The following is a 10,173-nucleotide window of genomic DNA, read 5'->3' as shown; positions in this document are numbered from 1 at the left end:
CGTGCGTGCGTGAATATATTTATCAAAGTTGCACAATGTTAATAAATAATTTATTCTCACCACATGTCTTTTTTTTCCCAATTTTTAAAATATTATAAAATACACACACACACACACGTTCCCCAGTGACACACAAACACACAGAACACTTCAAAGTGACACACACACACACACACACACACACTGACAGCTACCAAGTGACACACACACACACACACACAGTGATACCCGCCTCCCAAGCGCGCTTGCTGTCTCCTCTGTCAGGACAGCAAAAAGCTCCTGGTAGCGCGAGCGTCAGCAAGCGAGAGCACTGCTCAGCGACGCTCAGTGCACTATGTCCGAGGCCTTATACAGATGTGGCAAGCCTTCTACATTGCAGCAATTAAGATGACGTTAAAGAGAAGTTATCTGTATACTTTTAAACCATCTTTAGTTTGGTGGTGAGCCAATATTTTTACATTCCAGTGGAAGTTTTAACAACAAAAATTGAAGTCACAGTTTCTCTTATTTCTAAAATAGAACATATTTTGACTATCTTAGTTGTGATTTTCTAAAAAAAAATACTCAGATCGGAAGGTGATGCCGGTATCTCAATCCTTTATAAAGGTTCCACGGCATGCGGGTCATTAGGAAGTTACAACGGATGACATCGCAGCCTCCTCTTGGCCTGCGGTTCGCAAGGTCTTTAAGCTGCCGGAGCTGCTACTGGCATCACCTTCCGATGTAAGTATCTTGAAAAGCAGGGGGTCCCTGGAGGGGAAATCAATGTTGTTGAGCTCCAGAGAGAAAAAACCAAGAGGTATAGCAATTTTAAGGAAAGTAGTTTGTACAGTATAAGTAATAGATATACAATGGTAACTTTTAGTGTACTCACAGTTAGGCATTTTGAATTAAAATTACATCTTTTTTTATAGATAGATAGATAGATAGATAGATAGATAGATAGATAGATAGATAGATAGATAGATAGATAGATAGATAGATAGATAGATAGATAGATACCTTCATATAAAGCAACTCTTAAAATCCTACATACGTTCGAAGGTGGATGAATGTTTCCATCTTTTTACATCTTTACAACAGATTTTAAAGTATAACTGCGCCTTTACCTAGCTTATTTATGAATTACCCATGGTGTAACTGACATAGCTAAAAAGACTGGTATTAATCAAACTGCTTTGTCTTTGTTTCTTTCCTCACTTTAGAAAAAGGGCTGTGTGTCATGGTATCTATAGCTTAAAGCAGCAGTTCCCCCTGCTCAATTTTCTTTTAACCCTCTTTGTTTCTCCAGAATAGGAACCAGAGTGTCCCCCGGAGCTGAAATACACTATTATCAGCTTGGGGGATCCCCTGGTTTCTGTGATACATACGAGTAAAAGTTGTGAGGTCCAGTCCCCTGCAGGAGAAACAAAATGTTGGCACTTTTATCTGTATGTATCATGGCGACTGGGGTCTCCCCAAAGTGGAAAATAATGCGGGGTTCCCAGGCAGGTTGAAATAAAACAGGGGTCTGATAGGGGTGCTGCTGTTTTAATTGCAGGGAGAAGTACATTTCTTCAGGGCTCTGAGACACAACAGTTTGGGGCTAAACAACCAATATTCTATTTATATACAAATTAGTTCCATATTAATAATTTCAAGAGTTTCTTTAATAAACTCTTCCCTGATAAGGAAATGATGGGTTAATACCAATGTGCCTTAAATGAGAAACATTTATATTTACCTGCTACATTCTAACTGTGGACATATGCAATATCAAAATACTTGCATCCAAAATAATATTCAGCTTGGAACAAACAGGTTCTTTTCTGAGGCTCCAAAGCACTAAAAACTAGCTGCACAACCATTGTTTTTAAAGCATGAGAGGAAAACACAAGAATTATCTTGAAAGCTTGTATTCAGGAATGAGTTAGGCAACACAATCTATAGGAACCCATAAATCTGTTGTTTTTCTCCTCTCAACGACAGTAACATTTCTGCTGACTAACACTAACTTATCTTTCTGCTTCACATCAAGTTCAATACCAATTGACACCCTATATAACATAATATATTAGACCATTCATTATTTAAAACTGAGAACACAAAAAAATTGTCATGCATACAAAACACCATAATTGCTCTAAAGAATATATACACGGAATTACTTGAATAACAAAGATAAAATCGAATTGTAATTCCTTATACATTTTATTAAAATCAACCATTGTAAAATGAATAAGGCAAATCAAACATAAAATAAACACATGAATTCTTAAAAAATGGCAAAGGCAAAAACGTTGTATTCACTATTATTATATTTATGTATAGTTATTCAATGCACTACAGTACTGTATATGCAACATGTAAGAAAGTTTTGTAACTACTGTACCCGTCGAGATAGAAAAGGAAGGGGGGTGGGAAAGCGTAAGATTCTCAAATCAGGTATGATCACTTTTGGGGGACAAAAGGGGGTGAGCGTAAGACAATGAGTTTTACTACAATTATACCTTGCAACATTTCCAAGCTAGCATAAAACAAGCTGAGTAAGGCTGAGTCCCCACTGGCGCTGGCATGAGCGCCGGGTGTCCTGCATTTACGCGCACGCACGCGGGGGGAGAGGCCACGCGGGGGAGAGGCATTGCGGGTAGTTGAGCGCACGGGTGAGCGTGTGTGCCCGTGTAGGAGCGCGCCCGCACAGCGTGTTCGGGGACTTAGGCCTCGGGCATGGTCAGCGCTTATGCGCTGACCCGTGCTGAGGCGTGCTGCTGCTCGAAACTGAGCCCCTGCAGCCGCAATGAGAGTGGCTTTAGCAGGGGCTCGCGCACGCTTCCGCATGCTTGCGGAAGCGTGTGTCTCACGGAGTTTTGAAATTTGGCGCTCGCTGGAGCGCAGGGCCGGTCACGTGAGCGGTTCGCCCAATGACGGGCGAACCAGCTCCGTGACGTCACTGGCCCGCCCCCGTCCTGCCCCCTGACAGAGCGCTGTGTAAGGCCAGGGAAAGCACCGCTTTCCCTGAGCCCCAGCGCGCCTCCGCACAGTTTGGGGCACTATGTCCCAGGCCTTACTTACATATATAGATATATGTAACTGCCGCAAGCGCTGCCCGCTCAGTGCTAGCGGGGACGCAGTCTAAGGCCCGGGCCATAGAGGTGTGGGGAGAGCGGAGGCGCGCTAACGCTGAGGCTCGCCTGCTTCAGTCAGCGCGATTGCACGGACTTGCAGGCGAGCCAGCGTGAGCGAAGGGAGCCGGGGGGAGGTGGTTGGAGGCGAGGCAGTGACGTCGCTGGGCCAATCACCCGCGACGCACTGACGTCAATGTCACGGCGCCGACGTCACGGCGCCGTGACGTTGACGCTGCTGTGCTGTGATTGGAGGTTTTCAGCCGACAGCGCGCTGAAAATCAGCTTGGCGCTCGGCTGAAACCTCCAACTCATCAGCACGCCTGCGGTCGCTCGTGTGAGCCCCTCAAGGCATCCTCCTTGAGGATGCAGGGGCTCAGCGCGGAGCGTCCGCACGCCTCAGCACGGCCTGTCCGTCTATGGACTCGGCCTAAGAAGGCTGGGTGGCTGTACTGGTCCTTTCTTCCATTCTCCAACTTTGCAACTTTACAATATACAAAAACTAACAAACAACACATACACTCTGACTCTGTGTCTGTCATGTGTTTGCACTACCGGCCACATATGTAAATTCACAGTGAGCTGATCCTGTCTTATTATGTTATTGTTTTTTGCAGTCTCCCAGACACTGTACAGTTACAAAACAAATCAACCCTCATTGCTCACAACCTTATCCTTCTTTTTGGTACTGAAAAGACCTGCCATGCTTCTAAATCCCCTTCAGCACTGACAGATTTAACTGCTGAGCTACTGTACTTCTTTGTATGGTCCATGAGCAGCCTAATTAGAAAATGAGAGTCATTTATTGAACAAACCATGCCACACATGCAAGCAAAAGCTACTGACATTAACAGGACTCGGTGCATGCTATTGAATAAAATAGAAGAAATGGAAATATGGTATAACAACAGATGGTCATCCAGTATAACAATATTTTGTTAATTTTTTTTTCTAACGTAAAAACATCAGTCCCACTATCTCCCTCAAAAAAAGTATTTTTTGGTTAAATCCATTGCTTTATCTATAACGTTTGCATTATTCACAGTAAATAATATTGATATTTAATAATATTGTAAGGGCTCAGTAAAAATGACCATTGATGGGTCATCAATCATTTTATCAAAGCTGCTTTATTCTCACTGTTCTATCATCGAAATCATTATAGCTTTCTTTCTTTTACTACTACGCACATAATGTACTCTCAAAATAGGAATTATATTGGGTATACTTCCTGGAATTTCCCCTTATACCATTAGGGACAAGGTTAGAATTTTGAGTGTAAATATAAAACAAAATGTTACATTTTAAAATAAACATAAATTGTAGCTACTGCTACTAGCATGAGTGTTTTAATTTTTCTAATTCTGCTTCGGCTTGCAAAGCAGGACTGATGTGTTTAGCGAGATATGAAGAGAAAGATAATCAAGGGTTACAAAGAGTTAAGACAGCTCTACTGTGTCCATAGCAGATCAATGAAAATAATGTCTGGAGAAAGTGAATAGCATCTTTGCATGTCACAGGAAGAGGTCCAGTTATCATGATGCTGTCCACAGAAATATATACCATATGATAATCACCACCCCTCATGTGGGTGTACACATGCACACATTCCTTAGCACACTTTTAGAATCCAAACTAATCCTCCACTGAAACCATTCATGAAATGTAAAAAAAAATAAACCAGACAAACACACTACCATTACACTGTTTCTATTTAAAGGAGGTGACTATATTTGTAACTTTTCCCTACTATAGAACTTTGAAACCTAGATCAAGTTAATATATAAGCCCTGTCTCAAAGATAACCACATTATTAAATCATTTTCTCGTTTGTGTTCACGTTGCCCTTTTTCCCAGCAATGTTTTTCTGACTGCAAAATAATAAATTCCAGGGACAGGCACATCTAGTCCTGGTTTTATGTTTCCCAATATAGATTTATGAGCGCAGTGGAAAATAAGAGCTGCTGAGCAAGTTTTAGATTGACTTAGATTATTAACATACCCCCAGGCAAATGTGACCTGCTGAGCTGTAAGTGCTCTTAAGTTTTCCAGAGAGCTTAGTGCTTTCAGTAAAAATGTGTTAATGTCTTCAAATGTACATTTGTTGCTACATTTTTGACAATTTCACTAATGTTTGCCAGAGTTTAGTGAAAATTGGGCATGTGATGTGACTGTAGGGTCATGTGATTGGAATTTAGGACCATGTGACCTGCAAATTGACTTGATCGTTGGAAAATATTTATTTGCAAATGTTCACATTTTCTGGAAAAAAAAGACACATTTCACCAGGATCCAGAATTTCTATGACATTTTGACACATCTCTAGTTGTCATGAAAGATGGGAAATTTGCATGGCTATAGTTGAGGTAGAAATGCAGGGAAATGAGTTAGAGAGTAGTGTATTGCATCTATTGTTTTGAATCGGTAGCACGTGAAAAGATTTATTGCAGTATTTCACCCTCAGCATGGGTGCAATAATGTTGGCTACTGTACATCTGGTACTGTTAAAAAGATGTATTGTTTTCCTACTGTATCACTATAGCCAAGGAGGAAATTTGGCAGGAAAGTTAGTCAATTGCCTTCTTCCATCAGGCCAGTGATGTGCTCTTTATTTGAAGGCATTCATCTAATTCCCAACATAATTGGAATCATATTGGGGTTTTATCTGTCTCTAGTAGATATAGTCATTTTTTTCCCTCCAGTGTTGCATCAGTGCAAAAATACCACCAGATTTATATATGTCATTCATACATTTTCAATGAAACTGAAATACATTTGGATAAATTGGCCCCTCTACAGATCTCAATGGAGTATCATTGCCTGGGTCAGAACAATTCCATCAAACTACATTCTTTGGTTTAGCATATAATGTATACATGTTATCCATCTGTTGCAGCTATACCGTCTCTCCTTTTAGTTTGTCCCTGTCAATAGTTCTCATTCATATACCATCCATGATGTACTGTACTATGGGAAGCAGGAGCAGAGTGAATCAACTAGTTTGAGCCACAGGACTGTTTCTACTGTATATAATTAAATCCTAAAGATTTGTTAAATAAAGTAAGGGGGGGGGGGGGGGACTTTTACTATGACTAAAATAAAGATTGACAGATATATAGTCATGATTCTGTGATTATCCTGTATACAGGTGTATGTACTGTAGGGAGGAAATAGTATATGATTTGGACACAATTATAAACACAAGTGATACAATTCATTTACCAGTGGGAGTTAACAGGCATGGGTGAAAGTTTAGAAAAAATATAGACTTCTGCCTTGCAGTCCATCAGCACGATATTGAATAGTAAAGAGTTCTCTTCTACAAGTCACTTACCTTTTTGGAGAAAGGCAGCTTGCTGAGGTTGACCCCGTCCCGTATGAGTTTATCCCTTATCCTGATCTTTAGTTTCAGCTTAGGATAAGTGACCAAGCTTCTGCTCAGCTGACCACTTTTGTTACTTCTGGGAACTGGTTTATGACCCTGCGCTTCCCTCCACGCTTTGGTCTCGTACTGCTCCACCAAGTGGCTGGTGTAAATATCAGGGGTAGGTGAGCCCACCTGAGGCTCTAACGTAAAATACAATCCACTTGCAGCCTATTTGTCCTCCTCCCTCAGTCTGTGGACAGCATCGTGTATCTTCTTGCGGTGCTGGGCGATCAATACCCCAATTGCGTCCAAATCAGGGTCCCCGATCTGCTTGCAAACCTCCAAATCATCGTACCCATTATCCACAAAAGACTCGGTGTATTGAGAAAGCTGCAGTCTTTAACCACTTATACACTTTGTTTGTACACATGGTGTGAAACTTGTTGCCACCAAGAAAAATGCTGAAGGTAAAAACAAAATGTTCTAAACTATATCTCTTGATTATTAACAACAACAATAACCAAAACAATAAGTATCCACACAGGGGAAAAAAATAAATATATATAAACTTCAAAGGGCAAAATCAGTCTCTAGAGTTATTTCTCTACAAGTGATCAGGCAGCTCTGAAATAACAATCAGATAAAGCATGGCACAGGTACCTGATGTCTCCTGTCATTCTGCAGCCACAATCAGACTTCTTCATGTGCTGGAAACAAAATCCAATTTGTTCAGTCTTGATAACAGGGGGAAAAAATAGCTGATTATACTTCCTGTATGCTCAGTTTTCTTACATCAGATATAGAGTAAAGTCATTCCACCCAGGTTGTCTCTTGCTTTTGTAGCATTGGCAGTGTGCAGAAAGGATCCCAGGCAGGCAACACCCTCAAGTCATATTACTGAAGACCTTCCAAACAAGTTTGCCTTGAGCTTTCAATCTCTACTTTCTTTAAATTCATATTGTGTACATCCAGCCTACAGTTAGAATCTGGCAGGATTGCTCTAGCATTTCGTCTCCCACTTTCTTCTAGATACTTTTCCTGTGTCCTTCTTCTCCTTCATCTCTGGCATTACACACACTTCTCTCCTCCAGCAGTCAATACACTAATAGAAACTCAATATTTCCCCTAGGTTGCCTTCCCGGTTTGGGCTGTCATTTCTCTAACCCCCACCCTCCTTTTATTTTTACAACGTGGTAAAAGAGTTCCTTATAGTCTCTGCTGATCTTCCTTTCATACCACCGGGTCTACATTATTTTTTATTTATTGCTCCCTATTAGATTTGCAGCCGCTACTGAGAGAGGATTACAAGTGCAGTTCAGCCAGCAGCCTCTGCTGTGTGTGTCTGTATGGGGAGGGGATATTTGATTCAAAAATAAGCTGACAGGCAGCAGCAGCCAGTTTGGCTGTAGACAATCTGATTCCATAAGGTTATATTTGTGTAATCCTCTCTCTTTTAAAATGTAGCCACAATTTTATCTCCTCTCATATTTTTCTTGCTGCCACTTCTGGATTTATAATTGTTTCATGGTTTCTATTTGTTGTTTATTTTTTTCAGGCAACCCCCTCTCCCCCAAACCCCCACTTCAGAACCTTTTTGCTAAATGGTTCTCATGCCCTTTGGAACAAAGGCAGAACAAGGAGATTGGCTGGATGGGGGTTATGGCAATAACCTCTCTCAAAATTGTTATGTGTGAGGGACTCCAGGAGTCAGGACATGCTTAAAAACAGCATATTTATATCAGTTTCCTTTCCCCTTTAAGTAAACCTGTATTTATTTACATGTTTAAAGAATATGGTCTTGTGTCAAATACCTGAGTTTAAGGCAATACAGCACAGGAGTTGGACTATAGTGAATCTCCCAGGAGAAGACCATTTCTGGATGACGCATCTGATCCAGCGTTGACGTCCATTGATGTAAATAGCAGTTAACACTGAATCTGTTGCATTAACCTCCAGCATACCTTATTAAATTTCCCCCCAAAGTGCTCCAATATATCTAGGGAAATCCTTGAACTTGAGCAAAAAATGTATAATTTTCTCTGCTTTCTTCCTGATAAAAGATTCCAAAAATAAAAATGCCAAAATCTTTAAAAAAAAATCCTTCCCAAATCTCAATAACAGAAGTTTTGAAATGTTGAAACGTATTGTGTCTGCATCAACTGCAGTGGATTCTAATTGATGATCAGTAGTTGCCATTATCAAGCTTGCACATTGTAATCATTTTTTTAAGTAATGAAGGATCTTAGGGGTAGAACCTCAGAAGTGTGCTAAATAAGGGCAAATAACGTTACCTTACCTAATTAGGTAACTTACCTTATTTTCTTCCTTATTAACGAGTATCTTCATGGCTAATGATATGCAAAGTAAGGACCCTTAGCAAAACGACCAAGGTAATGTTACCTGGATGAAGGGAGATTAATAAAAACAATACACTGAATACCACAGCTGTAACTAACAGATCCCATCAACTGGGCAATTCTGGTAGTGTCCTGACCTGGGCAATACAGCTACGACACATTGCCCGACACCTCTTTCCCAACCACACCAGGCAAACTTTGTTAATATGTTTATATATGTTTTTTTATTGTCTGTAATGTATATAGTTATGTTTGTTGAATATTATATATGTTACCTTTTTTATTTTTTATATTTTGGTTACTTCTGTCTCCTCAGGTAAACTCAGACTTTATACCATAAATGATATATACAATAATAGGCCACATAAACATATCTAATGTTTCAGCATTAAACAACATATAGTTAATACCTTAAAAAAAAAAACACCAATTAATATTAGTTTGTTGCTGTTTTTCATTTATATGTTCCACCATATATCTGTTAGTATAATACATTTCATGAAAGGGTTAATTCCTACACTCACGCTATTAATATGGGAACCACTTAAGACCTTCCCTTTCCCCTTGTAGTCTATTGTGAGAAATAACAGAATGCTCCTCAGGGTTTAGAAGTGAGTAAGGGCAGCTTTCAGCAGTTGCCAAATATGGTTACATTATTAGCATAACCTTAACAGTAACGGAGGTCTGAGGATCTCCATTGGTACTTAAATTGCTCATTACCATATGATCTGAATAGGAAGAAGCCTAGGGTCTGTTAAAATGTAAGGTTACCTTATTTTTAAGGTAAATGGCTTTACAACATAGCGTTAAGCAGCTTTGGGGATATGCGTTACTGAAATGAATATGTTAAAATGAGATCAAATAACCTTAAAAAATTAGTGACATTCTTAGGATCTACCCCTTTGGCCCTTATTGGGCATTAAAACTTTAATGTATGATAGATGTACAGAGCATTACTGAGCAACATGTTGACAATCTCTCCAGCACTGTAGAATATAAATATTTAACAGAAAAACAAAATGTCCTTCAGAGAGAATTTAAACTGATCAAAAAATATGATAAATGAAAAAACTCAGAATAAATAATTAAAACATCAATTCAAAACTATTTTTAAAATGTTAAATACCTTACAAATGGTACACCTGTAAGTCTCTTTCCTGGCCAATTAATAACAATCTAAGTGCTAGCAGGGTTTAAGTATTACATAACAATATCTGTGATATTTTAATATGGATGTAGACCTGCGAAAGTTTTAAAGCTTATTTATTCTTTTTGCTTCAAATAAGAAGCCTGGCAAAATACAGGAGTGTTTTCAGCCTGGATAAAGGAAAAGATGTCTGCCAGTGAA

At 39.6% G+C, this 10,173-nt stretch overlaps 1 pseudogene; it reads right to left on the bottom strand.

Moving 5' to 3' along the window:
• LOC142489279 (sterile alpha motif domain-containing protein 5-like) overlaps positions 1-8,016 on the bottom strand; it is a 67,842-nt pseudogene extending 59,826 nt beyond the window's left edge.
• Positions 8,017-10,173: the final 2,157 nt, after the last annotated feature.

The sequence above is a fragment of the Ascaphus truei genome, chromosome 3 (genome assembly GCF_040206685.1).
Source record: "Ascaphus truei isolate aAscTru1 chromosome 3, aAscTru1.hap1, whole genome shotgun sequence".
NCBI classification, from domain to species: Eukaryota; Metazoa; Chordata; class Amphibia; order Anura; family Ascaphidae; genus Ascaphus; species Ascaphus truei.
This window is presented reverse-complemented; position numbering and strand designations above follow the sequence as displayed.